Source organism: Fundulus heteroclitus, chromosome 9 (genome assembly GCF_011125445.2).
Source record: "Fundulus heteroclitus isolate FHET01 chromosome 9, MU-UCD_Fhet_4.1, whole genome shotgun sequence".
Taxonomy (NCBI): domain Eukaryota; kingdom Metazoa; phylum Chordata; class Actinopteri; order Cyprinodontiformes; family Fundulidae; genus Fundulus; species Fundulus heteroclitus.
The window spans coordinates 11801390-11827246 of NC_046369.1; the positions used below are offsets into that span (position 1 = coordinate 11801390).

At 36.7% G+C, this 25857-nt stretch overlaps 1 protein-coding gene across 2 annotated transcripts in view; it reads left to right on the top strand.

The window, feature by feature from the left end:
* LOC105918900 (BMP/retinoic acid-inducible neural-specific protein 3) overlaps nt 1-25857 on the top strand; it is a 78982-nt gene that overhangs the window by 8976 nt on the left and 44149 nt on the right. The window contains exon 1 of one of the 2 annotated variants that reach the window (XM_036141022.1): nt 13308-13377. The exons of the other annotated variant lie outside the window; for it this stretch is intronic. The gene's annotated coding sequence lies outside the window, so the exon portion shown is untranslated. Of the gene's footprint in view, nt 1-13307; nt 13378-25857 lie in introns of those variants that run through there. 2 annotated transcript variants of the gene reach the window in all.

A 25857-nucleotide genomic window follows, 5' to 3' on the forward strand; every position in this document is an offset into this window, starting at 1 on the left:
AGTGTTAATGTTTTACCACATGCAGGGCTTTATATTTGGGCCAGAATGTTGTATTCTGGGCTCACCTGACTAGAATACCCTCTGCCATGTGTTTGTTTTACTCTCTACATGGCTTGTGTTTGGACTGGAACCTCTTAATAATGTTTTTCAACCAGGGTTTCAACCACATTTTGCTTTGATTTTATATTTCAGAAATACATGGACCACAAACACCAAGTAATTTTTACTCAATAGTAGACTTGGACTCAGCCACTCAGTAACCTTATATACAGACTGTGTTTGTCAAAGAAAGAGTCAACCATACTCTATTGATCTTGGTGGAAATAGATGAAAATTAGCTTATTTTAGACTAACAATATAGAAATTCATAAACGTAAAAAATAAAGAAACTGTATGTCGTTCTTTGATGAGGGAATATGGGAGACCTGTTGTTCAACGACTTAGATGTGCTAAAAAATATACTTGGTTTAAAATAGAAAAAAAATCTAAATAAAGACATTTTTGCATTGTTAAAAAAAAACAGTAACAAAAAAGAATATCGCGGTCCACCTGTAATTTAAACTTGGTGATGTTGACCCATGCTGCAAAAGGTTTGGATACCACTAACTTCAGTATTTATGTAACTCGTCTTAGTGATTTTTTGGAATTAGTACTTCCTCCAGAGTTACAGGACAAGAAACTAACTGGACATAGGATTGCAATCTTGCTGTCCACATTTTGTTTCTATCAACTGTGCCACTGTGTAGCTCCATGCAGCAGTTGGTAGCACTGTTGCCTTGCAGCAAAAAGGTCCTTAGTTTATATCCCAGCCTGAGGTCTTTCTGCATAGAGTTTTTGTGTTACCCGTATGCATGCGTTGGTTCTCTCAGGATGTTCTGGCTTTCTCCCACAGTCCAAAAACATAACCATTTGGTTAATTACACTAAATTGCACTTGGGCATGAATGTGTGCAGGGTTGTTTTTGTGTTGCCCTATAATAGATTGATGACCTATCCAGGCTGTACCCTGCCTCTCACTCAAAGACCACTGGAGAAAGGCAGCAGTTCCCCCATGACCCTGGACAGAAAAGCGGGTGTAGACGATAGATGGCTGAATATATGTTTCACAAGGGGCAAAGCTAAACTTAGAAGAACTGTCAAAATACTATTAACTATGAGCCATTTAAATGTTCTCCAACTTGGCACATTTAATGGAGAGACTGCCTAGTGTTACTGTAGCTGAAGAGGATGTAGCATTTGTTGTGTCTTCAGTCTGTTGCAACAGATTTGGTGGAGTTCCAGTTGACAAGAAGTTCAATAACACAGTGTCAACTGACTCATTGTTATGACGCAATTATTTAGTGTTTGAGTTTAAAATTGGCAGCAGCAAAAATGCCAGTGTGTGGATATAGAACAGCTTCCTGTCACAGACTGAAAAATATGTATGTTAAGGTAATTACAGGTTCTTCACTGACAATAAAGAGTGTGCATACATGGTTGTCTTGGCTTGTAGATATCAATCCATTTAGGGAAAAAAACCGCCTCTGTACTGTTTATGTAAAAGATAAGTGGGTTAGAAAAATGAGCAACAAAACAAATAAGCATATAAATCTTATGTGACTTCAGCCCTTCCATTATAAATATCAACATTCACTTGTTTGTATGTTTTTTTTTTTTTTGGAATTCTTCCAAGTGGCTCATTAATAGAGTTGTTCAGTTTGACTGTACTTGTTGAACTGTTATTGACTGAATGTAAGCTTTCCTTCTGACAAGATAAAATAACCTGATGCTTATACGATTAAAGAAACCAAATCTGATGGAGAAACACATTTTGAATGTATGTAAAAGTATTGGTAGCACAGCAAAATATCTCTTTTCAAAAGATTGTAAAAGCCATAAAAAATAACTCATTACAAATGTATGTTTGAATCTGTTAGTTAGTTTTTTTTCTAAATTCAGAACACAGCTTTAAACCTCATTCTCTTTAAGTTTTAGACATACTGTACTGATGGAGTTTGTGGAATAAATGATTGTCCTTCAGTGCAATGATGGTACCTGTATCTAAAGAAAATTGTTGTCAGTTTTTTTAATGCAAACTTACTGCAAACTGTAGTTTTTTTTAATATACTTTTTCAGTTACGCATTAACACACTAATTGCTTGTTTTACTAAGAGATGCAGTGAACAGCGGGTTTCCAGAATTTCCTGATTCAAGGTTGGAGGTGTCTTTAGGACAGAGTCAAAGAAGATTGTTTCTCTGGATGGCCAGCAGCAATGACAGTGACAGGGAATTCATTCCATGCAGAGCTTATGGTTTCTGACAAGTGGGTGATGTGGGAGTTATCAGGGCTAGAGGTCCATGGAAGGAGCTTTTATGAAAGAGAGATTCTTAGTAAATGAAAACCAAAATGGGATACCAAAGTTCCAAACAATGACTCTGAGAGGGAGCATGAGGTACTCATATTTTCCTGTAATAATCATCCTGTTTTATTCTGTTTTTTTTTTCCATTCACTAGATTTTTCCTTATTTAGCTTCTGTTACAATTACAAAGGGATAAATGAGGTTCCAGCTCTACAAATATAGAAATCACATCAGCCCTCAGTGCTGCATGTCGGAAACAATTTTCATAAATGTTACAACATATTTGCTACTGTGTATGGAACACAGGAAACCAGACAAACACATGATAAACACTTTAACAAAGGTAAATCATAGAAAAGGAAAAGTTTAGTGTTACCAAACATGTGAAACAATTTGAAAATACAATGTCCAGCAAGTTGTAATATATTCAACTAATGCAACCAAATTTGACTTGCGATTTTTTTCAGTATCAAGAACATGGATCACTTCTTACTTAGGTCTTTCATCATGGTAATTTATGCTGAGTCCCTATATATTAATGTCATGAGAAATAACAATAAACAAAATTGAATAAACAAAAGGATGCTGTGCATGAACAATTTTTTTTCAGGTGATGCCGATCGTATGGCAGCCTCTCTTCTGTCAGTCTGCCCTAGGGTAGCTATGGCTAAAAATGTAGCTTATTACTGTCAGTGTGTGAATGGGTGAATGACTGTAGTGTGAAGCACTTTCAGGTCAGCAGGACTTGATACAGCGCTATACAAGTACAGACCATTTTCCATTTCCTATTTTCACAAGAAAAAGGGTTTTGAAATTTAAATTTGTGTTTCTGTTTATGAACTTTTGTCATTCTCTTTTCTACTAATAAAATATAGAGGCTACTCTTTGCCAAAAACATCTATGAGATATCATTCACTGTTCCATGCTAAATGGGATGCATATAATATAAGACTATTTATTGTTATAAATGCACTTTATTCACTTTATTTGCCAATATGTTAAACTTTAGTTTCAAGAAGTAATTGGCCAAATACATATATGAAAAAAAAGAATGATTTCTTCATTATTCAAGTCATTAATTTGCATTCACTGTTAAGAGCAACTGCAGTGTGAAAAAAAACCCCAACACAACAGAATCCCTAATTGCAGCTGTCCACTTTTCTTTGCTGCATATTGTAATCTTATGTTGGCAGATACCTTGCTTGGGAGAGTTCATAAATAACAATTTTACTCCATCTGCTTGGCAACAAAAATAAAATAATGGCAACAATTTAAATTATAATAAACTCTGTAAATGTAATTACATTTAATAGTATAACATTTTATTTCCAGCACACACTGTTGCCATGCAGATATCAGCATACTGTTGAATTTACTCTGGCTATGAGTTGAACACAAGGTGGCTTGTTAGTAAAGTTGTCAATTTGCCTCTCTCGTGAATTGCTACTTCAGAATTTGGCAAAACATTATTGTTAGTATTAGTATTATTCAAGAACCCAGAATTTCCTCACACAGAATTGTTTTTGTGGTGTGCTTAAAATAAACTGGTCAGAGCTCAAGGGTGTAATTATATTTTTTGAAAACTAACGTCTCTTGCTTGTTGTTGACGAAAACAAACATGAAGTCTTGAAAAGAGGGATTTACTGTTGCTGTTGACTCATCTGTGATTTGCCCTCTTTGTGTTTGCACGTGGGTATGTTTGTGAAGTTAGCGGTGTGTATGCATAGCGTACACGTCCCATTATGAAAACAATTACATTCCAGGCATCCCATGTTTTGTGCACAATAATCAGTCTCTTGTCAACAGTATTATGACAAATTGCAGAACAAAATGGATAAGCAGTTGTTCTGTCAATAAACAGAGAGAATCTTGCTGCTTCAAACTAGCTCTTGCTCTAAGGCAGTGGTGATAATTATCTTATCCACAAATCGATAACACATTTTTAAACAAAACTGTCACTAATTTTGTATTTAGGTTTTTTCACACTTTCTAGCATTATTAAATCTCACAACTAATACCTTTGTTTAACCTGCCTATGATGGCTCAAATTAAAAAAAATGTACAAACTAAAAAAAGAAGACTTAGTCAAACACTCTGGAAAAAATAACAATCTATTTGTTTCATTCAAAAATTGTCAATTGGCAGACATAGCTTTAGGGAAAAAAAAGTAAGTGAAGAGACATTTTTTTTTTTACATGGTATTTGATCTTTCACTGCGTTCTCTGAAAACCTTTGCTACAAATATACATGTGAATACACACAGAAAACACAAAACATAACTTAAACTTATGAAATTTGAAAGCCTGGAGGAGGAAGCTGCAGCCCATTAGCTGGAGTGGGTCAGTCCCCATTAACCTGTAGCAAAATAGTCGGATGCTGAAAAGCTGATTTATTACTGCTAAAAGAGCTCTACATATGTGTTTGCATCTTTTCCAGCACATATCCATAAGTCTTTATGCAGTTGTGCTATAGCATTACACTCAGAGGTGTGTATTTTTTACTACAGCCTTGCATGGCCAGTGATGTGCTTTTTTTCCTCAAATGATTTACTCAATAGAGACAAAAAAGTAAAGAACTGGAAATAAAGTAACTTCTCAATAGCATATAATTGCAGATTTTGAAGTACGTGAGAGATAAATTATCTAAATGATAACAGAAAATGATTGCTACACTGTTTTACTTACAAACAAACATGTTATGAAGTGTGGAGGTTGCCAGCCCAAATTGCAGTACTGATGAGACTGAGCTATGGCAAGATGATGAGACCTTGGAGGGAGGGCATGAGGAACAGAGTTGTGATGTATAACCTGGGGAACTAAGGGAGGCACAAAACAAAAATAAACTTTACACAAAACATAAATAACAGAGAACTGTGACAAAACCTCATTGTTATTTTTATTTTTACTCACTATCTGGCCAACATTATTTATTTGTTCTTTTTTTTTCTGCAAGGTATTTGGCACTATCATTTAAATTTGTGCTTTTTGTTGATATCAGGATACACTGTCATTGCGGTCACAAACATTGCAGCTTCACATGAAAGTATGCATAAAGTCCTGATAGACTCCAGTGTGCAAGTACAGATGGTAAACTTTACATTACACAGGCTGTGCAGCATAATGCCTGATAGAACAGACTGAGATATATTATTGAAGTAAGATAAAATATAGAATTTTAAGTGAAATCCCCTGCAATCACAAACTCAGTCAAACCTACAGAGATGTTTTTTCATGCTATCCAAAAATAGCGGCCAGCAAAATATATACATATATTTTTTTGCCTCACAACCTGGAATTAAAATGGATTCTTTGAGTTTGCACAATTTTGTTTATATAAAATGCCTACAACCTTTGAAGATGTATTATTCTTGTTTATTGTGAAGCAACAAATTGGACAAAATAACAGAAAACTTTGACGTACATACCCCCACCTCTAAATTCAGAGAGCATGTCGCTTTAGATAAGTTTCTATGAGCTTTCCTCGTCTTGCCACTTGGATATTTTGCAAGGCAAATATCCTAATATCCAGCTCCTTCATTATAGATAGTTTTCACCTGTGAACAGTAATCTTCAAGACTAACCACAGTTTTTCAATTGGATCGCGATCTGGGGTTTCACTAAGTCATTCTAACACATTTAAATGCCTCTGCCTTAAACCTCTCAAGTGTTGCTTTTATGTTTCGGGTTATTGTGCCGGTGGAAAGGGAACCTCCATCCCAGTCTCAAATCATGGGCAGAATTACACAGGTTTTGCTCAAAAACATATGTAGTACCATACATTTTCCCTCTAGTCTGAGCAGTTTCCCAGACTCTGCTACTGAGAAACACTCCTACAGCATGATCAGAGTTGGAATACTGTATTTATTCCTTGGGGGGGATTCTAGTTTTACAACTAATCCCATTCCCAACAACATGAACAACAAGAAAGACAAGAAACTGAAAATAGAATTTAAAAATAAGTAAACATTGTTAAATTGAATTGATTGGCTACACAGAGATGGTGGTCATTTGTGTTATTGCACATATATTGATCATTGTCCTGATAATCAAAAAATAATTCCACCTATCCCATTATAATATGTGTCAAACCTTAACAGAGGAAGTTTGGAATCTGATGGCCACAGGTAGGAAGACATTTCAGCGGTGGTTTATAGTATGTTTTGGTGGAATCTTCCACTGGTACCACTTTTCCATGGGGGCACATTGAGTTGATTCAGTTCGGGTCAGCTTGATTCAGTTCTAAATGGGTGGTTTTCTATTACAGCAGCTCTATCACTTTAATGTGGACATGTTCAACATAGCAAGACAGGACTGAGAGTCTGACACGCAATGTTGTTCATCAGTCCAATAATGTGTGCGCCCATGTATTGATTTGGGGTGCTTACATCTTCGTCCAGGATCCAAGGCTATACGCAGTAGCTGCTATGGTTGTTTTGTGGGTTTTTTTTGTTTTTTTTTTTAAATATGGCGGGTCTTATTCTTGTTTTGGAGTTACTCTAGTTATGTAAGCAGGGACTCCCCCACTCTAGCAAATCATCGACTGGCTGTCTTCTGAGGTCATGTCTTCAAGTCGACTCACTGCGCTTGGAGCTACATCGAAACAGATACTAAAAGCCGGAAAAAAATCAGAAAAGAGAGTCGACCTGCAATAGGGGAAGTCTGTGGTGTAAAGGAAGGAAGAGAGGACAGTTCCCTGTGGAGCCCCAATGTTGCTGACCACTGTGTCTGTCATACAGTGATTCAGATACAGTGTACTGTGGTCTACAGTTCAGGTAGTACACGATTAGTGACATGAGTGGGGGGAATCTACCTGCATTGTAAGCAGCTTTTCACCCAGAAGAGCTTGATGGATTGTGTAAATGCACTGTATTAACAACGTGGCCATAAAGTTACTACGCAACAGTGGTCTGGCAGAGTATAAGAAGTACTTCCATTGCAAAATTATTGATAGAAAGTCTTTTTATCCACATTTTTCTACAGTGTATAGTTTTAGTTATTGTTAAATGTTATGGTTAAATGCTAAAATTTAAACACTTAAATGCAATGTAACCCATAGTTTGAGAATTTACTCGTGGTGGTGGGCAGTGTGGAGTCGCTTTGTACAGTACGGTATAGCATGGTGTCAATCTCTAAATCACAAACATTCCTCAAATTATGTACACTGAACTGGAGTAGTCACAGAGCCACTGTTCAGCCTGAAGCAAATAAAATGTTTGCTGAAAAAGTGTGCACCCCTGAAAACATAGACAGCCGGGTCTGCTCGGGGCGTACAGAGCGCATACCTTCATCTGTGGGGACTGTCCACAGATGTTTTATCCTTCATAGTCGGGCGTACAAATTCCTACATTTCCCACACTTTCTGTCAGTGGCACGAAGCGGGGGAATAGTAGCATGTTCGTTAAGCTAGTCGACACCGTTTCCTCTCCAGCAAGCATGCACTGCGCCTGTAAAAGGCTGCACAGAGGCTGTGACGCCACAGATCCTTGCCTGCTTGGAGCAGCTCAGCGCATCCGCTCTGAGTCACATATAAAACAGTTCAATGGGAATTACTTCTTGCCGCCGAGCAGATTACTGGGTGACTGTGGTCGTAAAGACAAGAGCTCTGCGTGCCTGGACTCATGTCCGCAAGTATGTGGGAGGGAGCCTTTAGTTGGCTGCACTTGTTGATTCAAAAAAGTGATCAGCTGTTTGCTAGTGCTCATATTTCCCTCTGGGATTATTAAAGTATATCTGATTCTGATTCTGATTATTTCAATTTGACGGCATGTGCGCGCTAAGCCCCCTACAATGTTCTGTTTGTTTGGTAGATTCAGGGTTTAATTGCTTACTGTAAATGATGTGATTCTGTCCGAATTACTGTAAGGTTTTTCTTTTCCTATGTACTATTTCCCTCTGTAATGTTTTTTTTTTTTTTTTTTTTTGTTCTGTCCATGTAAAGCACTTTGAATTGTCTTGTTACTGAAAAGTGCTATATAAATAAACTTGCCTTGCCTTGTGTTTTCTGCCTCGTGGGAATTATGGGCCCCAGCAACTAGCTACTTTATAGATACCTAATAGATCACAAAGTCAGCCCTACAATGTGGGAAAAAAGTTTATTTAGCTTTTAAACACCAACTTTACTGAGTCTTAGGAGAAGTAGGTTGCTGATGCTGATTGATGCGTGATGCATATTTGAGTAAGGGCAGAAGCTCTATGTGCACTGTTTTAAAAGCCAACTTTTTATTCTTTATTTTTGGGGGGGATTTATCTTTCTGGACAAACATGAGCGACTGCAACAGGCTACATGCATGTCTGCACATGCACACTGCTGGTGTTCGGGTGTTAGAATGCGTTGGTTTTATGCCAGACATAGCATTTTCCTTGGTGGCCAAAAAGTAAAATTGTAGTCTCATCTGACCACCCGCATGCCTCTTGGTACCAAAAGATTTTGTTATATTTTTTGTAACCCCACCTTGACTTGTATTTCTCTTCAACATTGTCCCTGACTTGTTTGGAGAGCACCCTGGTCTTCATGGTGTGATGCCCTTTTGATTTGTAGTGTTGCAACCTCTGGGCCTTTCAGAAAAGAGGTGTTTATGCTGATAGATAACGTGACACTTCAATTACACGTGTGTGTAGGTAAGTAAAATGTAATTGTATGGCACTTTTCACAGACATTAAAAACAGAGTGCTCTCCCATAACAAAACATATAATCAAGAATATATAAGAAATATACGTTGCAGTCTAGTTAATATCCTGTTGGTTTAAAGGGGACATAACATGCAAAATTCACTTTTTCAGCTGTTGAATATCTTTTGTTGTGTGCTTGGGCCTCTGGAAGTACTGAAAAGATAAATTTAGTATTGTTTAGATATCTTTAGATTCATTTTGGTTTCTAATTTTTTCAAACCATTCAGTATATTTGTTTTTCTGTTTCGTTTTGTTCGCTGTTATGTCACAGCTGTTTTTGTGGAAATTTCTGCTGTTCAGACTCAAGGATGCTGAAGCCGTCAGTGGCCAAGTCTAAATGTTCGGTTGGGGGCAGCATTAATCCACACAAGTCACTGCACCGACCCCCATTATCAGAGCCTTGTCGAAGTGCCTGGTAAAACTTTATTTTTCATGGGAAAGTACCCGCATCAGTCAGAAAATAAACTTTATCTGATCAAGGACTGAGTTACTTCTGAGTATGGAAACGAAGGACACAGCAAAGCAGTAAGCTGCTGATAATGCTGAAATTTCAACAGTCTTTATTTTAGATATCATAGCGCTTGCTTTGTGCTCGCTTATAGTTTCTTGAGAGCACAACCATAGAGCGAATTTCGAGTAACATTATGATATATAAACAGCCTGGTTTTCTCTTGCTCTGGGTGAGACTAAATGGAAACGTCTTCCACTGACATTTTTAAATAAATTTGGGACTAAAAGATTCTCTTGTGCTAGATAATAGTATCTCGGCCATTAATCTGCAAAAAATAGCAAGGGGGGTGGGGTACCGTGGGACATGGTTGGGGGCAGGGTGCGAAGGGCCCATCAAAATGTCATGAAAAGACACAATCTTAAATCCTACTGATAATGGGTTACAAGAGGGGCTTCTTGTGTTTCACTGACGAATAATTCAGACCAAAGCATTCCAGTTCCACATATAGACCACAAATGAAGTTTCTGAATGCGAAAAGGAAGGATTTAAATGCATGATATTTGCCCTTTAAAAAATGCGGAAGAGAGTTCCAGAGCCTTGGGGCCACAGCCTGAAAAGCCGGAGCTCCACGCGTTTTGAAATGAGTGCTTGGTGTCAGTAATAACCTCTGGTCAAATGATCTGAAAGTCCGAGGGGAAGAGTAAGGCTCCAGTAAGTTCTGAACGTATTCAGCAGCTTAGCTAGAAAGTATCCTGGATGTCAGGACAAATATTTTAAAATGTATCCTGTGATGTATGGGGAGCCAGTGCAGGGAGGCCAGAACAGCAGTAATGTGCTCTCTTCTGTTGATCCTCGTTAAGAGTCCTTCTGCTGCATTCTGTACTCTGAAGGCGAAAAAGCTGATTTGCTGAGACAAGTAAAAAGACTATTACAATCATCGAAACGAGACAAGACATAAGCATGCACTACCATTTTGAGTTATTTTTTTGACACCCATAGTCTCAACTTCGAGATACTCCTCAAGTGATAAAAACTATTTCAGACCTGTTTTCTGGAAAGGTGATCTAAGGATAAGGTGCAGGTGCCTTTTCAATATATATATTTTTTTCTTGTTTCACTTGACCAACTTAGACAATTTTGTGCAGATCCATCAGATATAATAACCTTTAAACACACTTAAATCACAGGTTGGACTATAACATAATAGTTAAAAGTAAAAAAAAATAAAATAAAAAACTATGTGTAGGGAAATAAAATGAAAGCAAGAATGGAAGGTATTTAGAATCAAGTTCCGAACATTAAGTCTTTAGGGATCATTCATGGAGTGAAACACAAGTTTCACATGGCACAATTATAATTTGGCCAGGACACAATCTGTAATGTCATCTAAAAGAATGGTAGGAAAGTCTTGGGATATTACCTTTAATCTGTGGTCTATGGCCCTTCAATGTGGTTAGCACACCAACCACAATTCTCCTTACCCAAGAAAATATAAAGCCGTGTCAGAAATTTGCAGTGAAAATCATGCAGTGATAGAAGTCTGAGTATTATCCAAATTGAGCACTTTCACAGATGCCTCCTTTCCTTCCTTCCATCCTACTCTCTATGTCGCTGTCAAAGTCTAATCACATCAAGCTCACACAGTGTTTTATGTTCAAGTCCCCAAATGATTTTTAAAATCACACCGTGAATGCTGTTCATGAATGAGGGTTGGATGGAGTGTGAGATCAATAGACGAACTGGGGTCTCGTCTACAGTAATGCAGGTGCCGCTCTGGTCTGTTGAGGAGGAGAAAGAGTTGAGCCAGAAACAAAGCTCTCCTGATTTACAGGTCTGCCTACATTCGATCCTTCAGCTATGGTCATGAGATATGGATCAGCTGACCCTAATTTTAGTCTTTTGAAGAATTTGTTGAACATTTCAGCAATTATGTTATTTAGAGCTGTGAGTCAGCAGGTATAGCGGTAGTCCTTTAACTGAAATGGCAGCAATTTCATCAACAATTTAAAGAGCCTTTGGGAAAAGCAGTGAACCCAAACATTGTAGTTGACATTCTAATCAGCGCGTAATTGCAGGCTAGAAGTTCTGACAATATAGAGTTTAAAGTATATTGTTACGGAATTGGTGTGTGTGTGTTTTTTTTTTGTGTGTGTGTGTGTGTGTGTGTGTGTGTGTGTGTGTGTGTGTGTGTGTGTGTGTAAAGTAGTGCATTCATTTAGAAGTTCTCTGTGCTAAAGCCACCACTTATTTCTCAGCCAAAGCCTTTGCAGAAAAAAAACTAATACTTCCAGAGATAGCTTAGAATTAACATTACTGATTATGCTTTAATGTTATGATATATAATTTTGGAGATATTTGTATTCCTTTGTAAGCTTTGTTTTGATTTTTTTTTTATTGTTGTAATTTTAGTATTTCAATTATGCTCTCTCATTTTGAGCCTGACATAGCTTACTTACTTTTAATGCAAAACTGTTTGACTACCTTGTACATTTTGAGTCACATTCTTCCGACTGGGGTGCGTCTCAGCATCATCAGGGGCCAAGTCACTGTTTTAAATGGACACTGTCGCATGTGTTTGTATTCTTTATATTCATAATGTTGTCATTTTGTGTTGGGTTTTATTCCTTCTGGAGTGTTCAGATAATTGATTAGATTTGAGGTTTTTAACCATTTTAAACTGCCTGATTGTTAAAGCATTATTTCTCAGGTAATAGAAGTCTTGTGCCAAATGTTACATTTATGTCTGCATTTAGACTATTTTAAGAAACATTATTAAGAAATATCACAAACTGGGAGCAAAATAAGTTTTTTTAAATCTGTGTAAAACATAAAAATATATTTTTTAACATCTCTTACAGCTTAATATTAATATATGGTATCATATTGTTCAAATTATGTCTTAACACTGAATGTTTTGTTTAGCTTTGTACAACTCTAATTCTTTGGTACTTTTTTTGTCCATAAAACTCTGCTGATACTTTCATATTTACCAATGAATATCCATATATTAAAACATTATCCACATTATTTGCAAGAGGGTGATTCATTAACACTTTTTAAACATGTACTTCATCACTGTTCTCTAAATGCTGTGAGCAAATGTTTCTCTCCTGTTGTTTTGTTACATTTACATCTTTCAGATCATCAAAACATTTTAATATCAAACAGAAAAGAAATATCAAGTGGCTTTGATTATTTTATTTTATGGGAATACAGTTCTAAACCAACATGGTCCCCATATGAAATAGCAGTTGTTGCTGCTATTTTACATTTGCAACAACCAGCAATTAGTTTTCTGCTTTTCTTTACTTTTAATTTCAGCCACATTTGACATTTTTAGAGCATGAATGGCTTGTTTAAGATATCAAGACAACATCTCAGATGCATTTAACATTCAACATTAGTTGAGGACAGTGAGGCATGCAATATTTTTTATCTAATTCTATTAGATCAGATCAAAATCATATATATATATATATATATATATATATATATATATATATATATATATATATAGGATAAGTTGGCAATGCATTATTGGAGTAATTTTGGTCTACTGGCCATTCTTGGAAAAGTGTTCATGTTTTTTTTTCATTTGGAGATAATGGCTCACACTGGTTTGTAGGCATCTGTAACTCTTAGAAATGGCCTTAAAACCCTTTGAAATCTGGTAGATATGACTTTGTCTTATTTGTTCATGAATTTCTTTAGATTGTGGTATAAGCTGTTGCTATTCGATAATTGTTTGCCACGTGCATGTTCTCTGGCAGTGCCCAAGGATTTCTTCTTTCTACAAGTCTGGCAGTAATCAGCACTGAGTGTGGCAATTGGTTGGAGTGCTAATGATTAAACATGTTGCTAACCTCTGATCACTGTGCACTGGAAAGCAGTGGTTAAAGTCTTCACCTGGGCCTTTCGGTATGGAGCTTACATGTTTTTTTATGTTGCGTACGTTGGTTTACTCCAGGCAATTCAGTTTCCGTACACAGTCCACAAACGTTTATGCTAGTTTAATTGGAGAATCCAAACAGATGTGTGTGTACATACTTTTATGAATGATTCTTCATATCTCATATATCTGTATTGAGCTTGTAATTGGTTAGCGTACACCACCTCTTGTCCATACGTAATTGGAGACAGGCACCAGGCCCCTTATTCCTATCTACTTTTCTAATCCTATACAGAAAATTAATAATTATTTATATCTAAAAGAATAAAAAATACAGCATTAATAACATGGTATCATCAGCTGGTAGCAACTCTAAAAAATATATGTAACATGGCCTTAATTTATTATTATGAAATTTTTATAGTGTGGTATGCCTCAAAAGCGTCAATATTTTTCTCATTATGTAATCAATGAGCAGAAAATAAGGTAGTTAAATTTAGATAGTTACTGTACAATGTGTTTCAAATTACTAAATCAAGTCTTAAGCAGCCTAATATGAAATTTATTTAAAGTTATGAGGAATAGCTTAGTGTAGTACACTGGTACCACTTTATGTAGTGTAATATTGTGACCTACCTGGAAATCAGATGTTTGACATACAGTTTGTTCTTGAAAAATATCAAAGGTGTGAAAATTTAAAGAATAAGTTGCAACAACTCAGTTGCCTTGTTTACAGGACCTCCTAGCAGGTTTTATAGGATTATTCCAAATTAATTATCTGGTATCTGTTTGAAGTTGTTTTAATAAACTCCTGGCAGCAATTCTGTAAAGCATTCCCAATAGGGCTGGACCATTAATCACATTTGCAGTGTAATCGCAATTTAAAAAAATGCAACTTCCAAATCGCAGATGTCTGCAATTTTTGTCTATGTAACAATTAATGAATAAGACACGTGTTTTAGCTGTCGGTAACATGTTTAAAGTGGGTTTGCCTCCACCTGGTAGGGACGGAAGTTGCAGCAGTGAGATAATCTTTATTATTTATTTTAGAGTTTATATTATCATACTTTTTTTGCCAAAAACTTTCAGGAATGTTTCCATAGCATTAAGTACTGATCAAACTGTTTAAAACTTGCTTGTTGGTTGCACTTTGCCCTACAAGGATTGATTTTCAACTCAACAAGCTATTCTCTTGAATAAGAATATTCTGAATTATAAAATCAGTGAAATTTCTTGTTTCAAATAGTCCTTGTTTACAAACATCTTTATTTACAGGAGATTTTTGCTGTTTGTGGGTAATGCAGAGAAAAGTAAAAATTAAATCACATTTGCAATTATTCCTGAAATATATTGCAATTTTGATTTTTGGCAAAATTGTACAGTCCTAATTCCGAACCAACAGCATCCTTTCACACTGTGTTTTCCTCAATCATGATTTTGCATCCTTTCTGACTGTAGTTTGTCTCTGTAGAGAGTTGATGACTAAATCTTGCAGATAGAGAGTTTATCCTCATTTCTACTATCTCAGCCCCATCCCCAATTCTCTCCTAAACTCTCTCTGGTTGAAAGAGAATCATCTGTAGTTCAGTTTAAAAAGTTGATAGATGCTATGCTGAAAGTGCCTTTCAGGAATTGCTACCCAGGCAGCTTGCTTGTTAAGATTTCCTTTTGATCTCAGTAAGAAAAAAAGCTCTTTGCATTTTTTGTTCTAAAATGACCGATTTCAAATAGGCATACTCTGTAGGTTAAAATACAGGTTTCTGAAATAAAAGAATAAATGATAAAAGTTGAAGGAAGCTGACTATAAATAATATTTAGAAATTAAGAAATTGGTGAGAACTGTTTGCTTTAAATGTCCTCCAAATGTACTTGTAATTTGTTTTTCAGATTAAATGAAGCATGAAGGTCTTTATTCCCTCCCTCTAATCCCTTTTGGGAGGTCCTTCAAATAATTTTCTGCCCACATTAACCCAGTGTTTTGCAAAGTGGGTTATTTTAGTATATAGAGTATGGAGCTATCAGATTTAACAAAGTATATTAATTTAGTCTACTTTATTGTTGTTGATTATTAGAAACCATTTTTTGTACAAAAAATTGTTGCTTTTGTTTTCCAGATAAAGAATAAGCAAGACTCATTTTGTGTCATGCACTGATCTGCTTAGTCATTTTCCATGGTTATTAGACGTGTTTTTAAAGTTTTATTTCATCTAGGCCTTATGCTCTCATAGTATATTAGCTTTCAGGTAAAATATTTGTGTTTCAGCTATTAACAAAGTTCAACCAGTTGACCAGTAGTTGGCAGGATTAGAGGTGGCAGTGCCTTGGTGCTAAAATGCTCTACATCTAGGGAAAACATTTTTTGCTGAGGCTTTTTGTCTGGTATCTTTGTAAAAAAAAAATTAATATTATAAGACCTATATCTCCTTTTTTCTTTTTTTCCAGACCAGGCACGTAAAACTGTTGTCCCTGTATGAACAAAGCAAAAGCTATGTCCTCACTGTTGGCACTAAGTCAAGATAATTTTCGGTACATTTTAGACTCTGCCAGGGCTGCCCCTTTTCAGTATTTGCAATGTTGGACAGGATTTCATAGTGTATGCATGGAGAGGAGGGTGTCTGTTTGAAACCATGGGGTCTGATCTTAGCCTTCTGCAGTTGATGTGGTTGTGTTGGCATACTAAGATTTTGATATCCAGCAGGCACTGGAACAGTTCACAGCAAAGCAACCAAATTGAAACTCAAATGTTAAAAGTCTAAGTAGGGCCGGACAATATAGAAAATAAGCATATTGATCAAATATACATCATATTGATCGATATCACAAACACTTAATTCAAACTCAAGCCTTTATTCAACCAACTTTTTACCAAAACTGAAAGTTTTTAAAAAAGAAAAAAGAACGTGTACTCTCTGAACTCTTTGATGGGGGCGGAGCTTGGTTCCTGGGTCTGCGTTTGTGATTGGTTGGGAGGATGTAATGACTGTAATATATGATAGAATGCATAAGGAAGGAAAACTGTTATTCTGTTTAACTTTTTATTGACACTTTTTTTTCTACCATTGATATGCGTCTATCGATCAATAAATACCGTTATCTAATTATCGTCCAGCCCTGGACAAGGCCATGGGTCTGAACCAGAAAAAGATTCTGATTATCAGTGATAGATGTCTAGATTTTTGTGGTGATGAAAGATCTGAGCCAAATGACAAAGTTCTCTTACCATTGATGATGCATGGATCATGACTGGATAAAATCAGCTCAAATGAGCTTCATCTATTGGATGGTTGGGCTCATCTTTTTAAAAAAAAAAATGGTGGTTAGGATGGCACATCATCTAGAGGAAGATCAAAGTCGAGCAGCTATTCTTGCCAGCTGAGGTGATTCGGACATCTGATCAGGGACATCCCTCTTTAAAGAGACCCCAGGTTATACCCAGATTGGACTGGAGGGACAATACGTAATTTCTGGTTTGTGGACACTAGGTGATGTCTGGGTTTCCCAAATGGAACTTGTTATCCTGCTCCTCTGTCTTGAATAGGGAGAGAAAGATAATGGATGGAAAGAAGGATGGATGGAGGGATGAATGTTTTGCACACTTAAATAGCTGGAAAAGGTTCTAGCTAATCTGATAGGGTTTTGATGTGTGTTGCTTTCTATAATTTTCTCTCTGGTATTTCTTTCCAAATCCAACTTTAAATCACATTTTTTATGTTGTGAGCAATGATGTAGACCTAATTGCTGCATATGTATTATACAACATCTGTTTGAAACAGCAACAAAAAAATATATAAAAAATTAACAATGCAGGAAAGCACTCTGATGATAATCAGCTCTCTGTTGGAGACAGTGCATGGATTCAAATAGTCAAAACACCTGCGGAGACAAGTAAAGCTCTTTTAGATTTACTTTGTGCTTTCAATCTTAGTGACAGTCAACTATTCTTGAAGAAAGGAGAAGTGAAAATGAAGTTAAGATGTAAATCTAAACTGGAAGACTCATCCCAGCCTCTCCTGCATTTCCTGATCGTCTCACCATGCACCTGTTCTCCAGCCAATCTGCTACTCCTACTTCAGCCTTGCTAGGCTTTGCTTCTAAAGCTCTCCATTCATTGATTTTCCTGCTCTTCAGCTGAGTTTAGAGATTGTGGCATAACTGCCGGCTCTGGTTTTGACTCATCCGATCTTGCCCACCTCAACTCCCTCCCGCCATGCGGCAACTATTCTCCTTCTTCTCATCTTCTACCTCTTCCTCCTGCTACTTTGTCCGACAAGTATCTCAAAAACTCATCAAATTCTTTTCTAAGGCTTGCCGTGTTGCTAGGCCCGTCTTCTGCAGCAGTCCCTCCTCCGATCCTCTGTTTCTTAAGCCGCGCCTCGTGCAACCCAAGCTTTAACTCTTCCTTTCCACTGACACTTTGTTCATCTCGTCCATGGACTCCCTCCATCTCTCATAGCACATCTTTCTACAGGAGTTCGCCCCTACTTCTGCCACATCATCACCTCCTCTCTCTTCCACTCATCACGGCTCTCAATCCGCTCCTCGGCTCCTCCCTCCGGTTGCTGTTTAAGCCTGTTTGCTGTTCCAAGTCAGATTCAAATCACTGACCCAACCCGTCACTGTCCTGGGTCATTAGAAGCTATTGCGAGTGGAGGACTTGGTCACCTGAACTCTGATGACACTGCTTGCATAATCTCTTTGGGATGTTTTGGAGTTGCGATGACCTGAATAACTGAGAAATTGCACAGGCAATCTGTCCTTAGTTAAAAAATAATCCAGTGCAGTATTGATCTGTCTAAGTATTTAAGATCACAAACTAGAGCTAATCAAACATGGTTCAGAAATAGCCCTTTACTCAATCTACTAATATTATACTAACTTTAGAATATCAGTCTCAGCTTTACAGTCTCATAGAACACAATGAACAGTTAGTTATAGGCTTCCAGCACTCAGTTAAAATAATTATTTTATAGTGAATAATTATTTTTTTTAAAACTTACATGTTCAATCTGATATACTGCCCAACACAGCATTACAGTTTTTAAATGCAACTCAGTTGAGTTATACAGCACAGTTAAATCAATCAGGAAATCAATCCTAAGTGTTTACTTGTGTCTTAGCTAGAACACGTTTGATCCTTTTATTAGTGAGGACTTTGATGTAAAGTGAGGACCTTTTGTTGGCCCTCATTTTTATTCTGGGCTAGAGGTTTGGTTTAGCACTTTGATGTCAATTAGGTTTATGTTAGGGTTAGGTAAAAACCCATGAAGGTTCGGGTTATGACTAGGGTCAGGGTTAGGCCATTTAAAGGCTTGAAGATGAATGGAAGTCTATTGAAGACAAGGCACGGTCCTTACTACATACTTTAAACAAGGGTGTGTGTGTGTGTGTGTGTGTGTGTGTGTGTGTGTGCGTGCGTGTGCCTGTCAAGTAGTGAGTTAAAAAAATATTTTCCCAAAATGACAGACACAAGTATAATAGGAGTAGGATTGTCACTCAACTTGTAATAAAAAAGAAGAAAAAAGATTGGAATTCTGAAAATATGCCTAAAAATCTTGATATACATTACGTTGTTTTAATGTTCTTAAACGCACTGTAACCCTAGGCACTATTTCATGAGGGAAAAAAAAAGTTTTTATAAATATAATTTTGACTGAATACTACCTTTTTCAGAAGTTGATTGGCCGATTATGCTTTTTAGATACCCAACAACCACAGTTGTTACATTTTCTTAGTCATTTGAACAGACATCAGGGGAATATTACATAAAAAGAGTAAACTGACTTTTTTTTTGCTTCCCCTACTTAGATACTAAACTGAGCATAGCCTTCACAGTAGTGCTCAGATGTGTGTTTCAACTGCATCGGCAGGCTATTCAGTGAGTTGATACCCTGATTTGTTATGTTGGGCACTGAGAAGAGCCCTCAGGCAGCCTGTGCTCAGTGATGGATCTGAGACAGCTGTGCCATGACGAACAGAAAGAAAGGTACAACTCCTCTGCTCTGATCATAGCTCCTGTAGATATGGCATCTCCTCTATAACTCTTCTCTTACCTAGTACTGCACTGGTGTTCTCAGAGGAGGGCTGATGAAGTCCGAAATGCAGGGGTGGGGAGGAGAAGGGGTGGTTGCTTTACAGAACTGTGTGTGAAATAAATCTGCATGCGCATCAGTGGTGGCTTATCAATGGGGGATGCTTGAGCATCACCCTCATCAAAAGCCTAGACACAGTAAACATAAATTACTTATTACACAACGTAAATAAAATAAAAGTAATTATCATATCTATCATCTCATGTCATGTATCTGATGCTTGAGCCTTCGGTACTCTCATTTCACTTTGGGTTTATTTGAGGTTTTTTTTGTGTAAATCAAAATTTATATTATTTAATGGAAAGGCTGGCCAGATGAGTGTGCATGTGTGCTTTCAAACTTTTGACTTCCATGTAATTTCATGTTTCTGTTTGTTTACTTTGACATTCTCCTCAGGCCACTGCTATCTGTGCTTGTGTCCAATCGATGCTTTTTGTGTCACTCTTCATCCAATCAGATTAATTTGTTTTACCTATCAATCAAAGTCACACCCCTGGCACCTGAGATGCACAGGGGAAAAAAATGTCACTCGAGCACACAAATGCTAATGGAAGAGTCAAACTACAACAACGACAAGAAAGGAGAGAATAGTGACAGCAATGTGGTCATTTATTCACAAAATTATAATTTCACAAGGCTTTTGCTGGAGAGAAACAAAGCAGATAAAGTAATTTAGACCATATTGACCAGACTTAAAAACCAAGCAGCAGGCAAGTGACTGTGGACGGATTTATTTTAAAGTAGCGTGTCGTAATACCTGACCTCTAGGGCTCCCCCCCCCCCAAAAAAAAAAAAAAAAAAGATATCACCAAAGGCCAATGATGCACATGTACTGTCACTAAGTCTCTCACTGAAAATAGGGACAGATGAAATACATTTTCACTCTTCCTTAAAATGGAGAGCCTTTTTGTTATTTTGCGGATGTGTCCAATGCAGACATTGAGATTGTAAAGACATCTCGGTGTATGTGTGAGTGTGTGTGTGTGTGTGTGTGTGTGTGTGTGCGTGTGTAAAGCCAAGCTGGGACACCATTCATAAATGTCCATCATAGTGACACAGTGTGCTGATCACAGCTCAGTTCTCCCTCTTTATCTGTACGCTGCTCCTCTCTTTAGCTGGCCCCAGCGGATGGACACAAACACTAATGGCTGCTCGTTAAAGAGAAACACCGACATGAAAAAGGCCGTAATGAGCTGTTTTCTCTTTGTAGTTTGCTTTGGGGGAGGCATTGTTATTGGTGGGGGATTGATTGGCAGCAGTCCCGCACCCATGGGGGGTGGCATATTGTGGGAGAAAGCTACGTTTTTCTGCTGCATGGTTTGGATGTTTGCTGCTGGATAACGTGTCTGCATGTGTGTTTTGCATGGGTAACTTTGAGTGTTTTCTGTAGAGTTTGGAGAGGAGAGAGGAAAAGCAGAGCTCAAAGTTTCCATTTGTTTCTTGTGATAACATTTCCAACAATGTACTATTCTCACAGAAGAAAACTGCTTATTTTTTAAGTTTCATGCATCTGCAAGGGGCTAAAATATTATTCCTGACAGGCTGTTTGTCAGTTTTATTCTCAAGAAAGGTGTACTGCCATAATGACATACAAAGTCCAATCTCTTCTTAAAAGGCACAAAGAAAAGAACAAAGAAAAAAAAATATTTCCTACATATTTATAGGTATGTGTGGAATGAAACAGTAAATCCATTAAAATAAAAGCATAATAACAGGTTAAGTAGGTTTTTTGATTTTTCAGTTGAGCACCTTTACACAGATTTTTGACAAGATCATTTTCGTTTTGGGTACAAATTTTTATCTCTGGTTTTTCAATATTCTCACTCAAATGTTGCCAATTTAATTGAAGAGCTGCGATTTACAGCATTCAAACTATTTTTCTTAGCTTTCTTGTTCTGTTTTCTCAATGTTTATGTTGGGGGCAGCACCAATGTCACAAAACAATCAATGTAAAGCAAAGTTTTACTACAATTTTAAAATAAAGACACAATTATCCTGAAGTTGACATTTTAAAGTGTCCTTAGCATCTTGTATGATTAGCTTTAGTAACTTTAAATAGAGCTTTGCAGTGTAGGTTTATTGATATAATGGCATGTGATTATAATGTAAAAAATATACGGATTTTACTAGTTTGACTCATGAAAACTGGCATGACAAAGGAATACTGTATAGTTAGATAAGTCTAAACAATTTGCTGTAGGCTTTAAATTACAGGCTGAAGTTTGACTCATGCTGATTCAGAAATGATGAACAGGAAGTGTAGGGAAGATCAGATTTGGCAGTACTTCAGAACATCAGTTTCATTTATGAGCTGCCCAGATGATTACCCACTGAAGCACAACCCCAACAGTCCCAAAACGCAAGCATCAAGACTGTAAAGTAAAAGGCCAAGTGCAAGGAATATAGAAGCACAGCTGTTCTGAACACAACAAACACTCCTCTGTGTGGGTTTTGTTAGTGTGTTTATGGATTTATTAAAATGTTTTGTCTGTAAATTTTAAGTATCTCTACAAGTCACAACATTTTGAGTTTGTTATAATTGGTGTTTTCAGGCATGATATTGCAAGCTTATTTCTTTACTCTAAATGCTATGACAAAAAGATACTCTTGTTAAGAGGAATTTCTGTCAATGTTGTAAATTGCAGATGTATATTCTTGTATTTATCTACATCTTGCATCTAAATAAGTTTACTTAATGTAGGTATTTACTCGTCCAGGTCTTTGTTTTTTACTTGCCATCTCTCATTTAACTCAGGATCTATAAAACTGTTTAAAAATAAGGGGAAAACTAATGAAAAAAGGAACCTTTTTACATCCAATGTTTTGTATTATAAATTTGAGGCAGAAAAAGAGATAAGATTATTTTAATAGCATTGGCAGTTCTAGGGGTATTGGAATTAGATGGTTCTAGTCTTAGTTTTTGTTAGGCATTTTCTACACTGCTCAGGCCAGTGTCCTGGACAGTCCCCTTTAAAAGGTGTCAAAAAGCTACTGAAGCTCAAGACAAATACTCTAAAGAGTTGGTGAAAATATTTGAGCAAGAAAGAAAATGAATGGTAGAATTTAACTAATTTGGGAGTACAAATGAAAATATAATGGTGAGAACTGTATGGAGTTTAAAAGATATATTGACATAGATTCCATCCACCCAGGCAATGCAGTGTTTGTTCCACATACATCAGGTTGACGATTCAGGAACATTAAATCAAAAAGTAATAAACTTAACAGTGAAGGCTGTTACAGGTTTACAAATACGCTGCTGGTTCCACATGTTCTTGATCTGATTAAGGATTATTTACACTGTCTCTCACATGCTAACGTCTATTTGCGTACTTTTAGTACTTTGTTTGTTTGGACATTAATCCATGTAAATGCATAGTTACTTAACTAATAGTTCCTAAGTCACATTTTTTGCTTGTGACTATTTGTACACTGAATGTCTCTGGGAATCTCTGTCTAATACATTAATACAATAGCACAGTATTTTTACATCATCCTGTAAACTGACTGCTACCCGCCTTTTGACTGAGCATCAATTACTTGAACACTTCAGTTTTTTTAATGACTATTTGCACATTTTCCAACCTCTTAGGGAGTTTTTTGTCTGATACATTCATGCTACCTGTTTTTTTTTTTACTTAGAGATTTAAAACTAATCAGATGCTAAGGACAATTTGCACACTTATATTCTCGGGAACAGTTTTCGGTGCATCCAACCATCTAAACATTATGCATTATGATGCATAATGTTTGGGTATTGTGTACCTGTGTGAATTCAGAGCTGGTGTCTCACCAAAATTTTATTATGGTGACATAATGACTATAAAGTTTCTTGGTCCAGATGGAGTAAAGTATCAGGATATTAGCTCTACACACCAGGTGCCTAAAAATATTTTAATCTATATTTTTTGAACTTTTATTTTCCAATGCATTGAACAAGTGTGTTACAGTTTGTGGAGGGGCATTCGTCTATTTTATATCTAAATGCACTCAATTACAGAAGGAGTTTATTTCAGGCATTTCGGTGAAAGCATGGCAAAATCAGTGGACAATTATGAAATACAACACACAATACAGCTCCCTCCCGAAGGCAATCACATATTGCATATTGATAATCACCATCAGCACTTAAAGCTGGCCTTGTTTCAGCTTTAGCCATTAAAACATTCTGCAGCTGTTGAATAAAATAATGTATTGATTAAAATGATGTATTGTTTGTCAGAAGCAATAAAATGTGGGTACAAGTTAGTAATTCTTTTTACACAGTGTTTTCAGACAGCACCTTCCCATGATGAAATATGTTAGACTAATGGAAAGTTGAGTTGAGACTACAGACAGTTGTTTTACTGAAATGCATGTTGTTTATTGCTTAAAGAAAATAAATGCACTCATGCCAGAACCTCAGAACATTCATGACAGAATATCTCTATATCACAAATTGATGTAAAAAAAACTGGTCATGAGCCTTTACATGTTTACATCCTAAACATTTAATTTAAAGGGCAGATATTGGTACGATCTGTGCACAATGCTATTCAATTTTCAAGAATAAATAATTTTTTGAGATCATGCAATTACATCTAAAACATTTTAATATAAGGAAAAGTTCTGTATTTTTATTTATCATTTTAGAAAGGTTACACAATCATTGGGAATAATCTGTTATGATCTGGCCTGTCTGCTGTCTTCATCCTGCTACTCCTTCCATGTTGTGTTGATTAAGTTTCATGCACTACTAGTGAGCCTGCTTCTTCTGTTCTGCAATCAAGTTCAGTCCACATACCTGTTTCCTGGTCATCTTGAACTCTTCAGAGACAGTAAGACAGTGCCAAATTGTCAAAAGCCTAAACCCTCATTCACACAGACTCCATCATCTATGCCTTCCCCATTCTATCACAAATAGAATCCATTCTATTCAATGCAGTATTTCCCACTGGCTCTGTGGTGCTGCAGCATGATAGAGAATCCCCCTCCATTGTCCGTCGAAAGTATGGATTGAGTAATTTTGTTGCTTTAAGTCCAGTGTGAAGTTTACACAGTCGGTGATGATTTGAGGTGTCATGTCATCTGCTTGCCTTGGTCCAATATGTTTTCGGAAGTCCACCGTCAAAACAGTCATCCACCAAGAAGTATTAGAACACTTAATGCTTCCTTCTGCTGACAAGCTTTATGGATATGCTGATATCCTTTTCAGAAAGAACTTAGCACCTGCCCACGCTGCCAAAGGTATCAAAAGCTGGTTTAATGACCACGTGAACCCCATAGAGAATATATTGAGTATTGTATAGATGAAAATAAGAGAGTGCAGACCAAACAATGCTGGTGACCTTAAGGCCTCTATCAAATCAACCTGGGCTTCCATTACAACTCAGCAGAGCCATCGGCTGATCGCCTTCATGTCATGCCACACGGATGCAGTGATTCATGCAAAAGGAGGCCCAACCAAGTTTTGAGCAAATAGAAATTAACATACTTTTCAGAAGCCTGGCATTTCTGTTTAAAACTTATTTTTTTATTGATCTTAAGAAATTTTCTAATTTTCTGAAACTGATAATTTTGTTTTCATTATCCATAAGCCAGAATCATCAAAATTACAAGAAATAAAGGCTTGCAATATTTCACTCCTTTTTATGAATCTATATAAAATATGAGTTTCAATTTCTGAAATGAGTGACAAAAAATATGGGACAATTTCACAATATTTACATTTTTTTAACATGCATGTATGTACGTTATGTTTTGTCTGTGTACAACAATGTAAAATAAAGCGCTTTGAGTGGTCAGTATGACTAGAAATGTTATATATTATTTCGGTCCATTTACCATTTTTGACACACCATTATTTAAAATAGAAATAAAACACCCTAAATTATTTTAAACATGATACCCCTTTTATATTTTGAATCTATATGTAAAGAGTAGACTAGACTCATATCAAAAACAATCAGTTAAATAAAAATATTTTTATCTATACCTGCAAGCGTTATAAACATTTCAGGCTCAACTTGTACTTGGGTTTAAACATGGTTTATATTTCCATAAAATTCCACCTATTCCAGTTTTGTAAAAAGAGAACACTTTCTGAAAGATGTGATTTGTTATTTGTACCTCTTTGCTCAAAAGCAAGGTCCTCTACACATAACCAATTCAAAGGTCTTGAATTTTTCTCCTGCTAGGCTAAAAGATCCATGTTTGCTAGCAGCTGTATTTGAATAGTGCTAATCTACGCATCAAGCAGCAGCATTCACTCTGCACTCAGATGATAAAGGCAGCTGGCATACCCCAAGGCCAGGATGAATATCAATAAACTACACATGAAGCCAGCCCAATCCAAAAGAGGCCCCAGAAAGCAGCAAGACTCCATCCATGATTGCAGCCCTTTCTGACCACAGTGCCTCAAAAGCTGGCTCAAGATGAAAA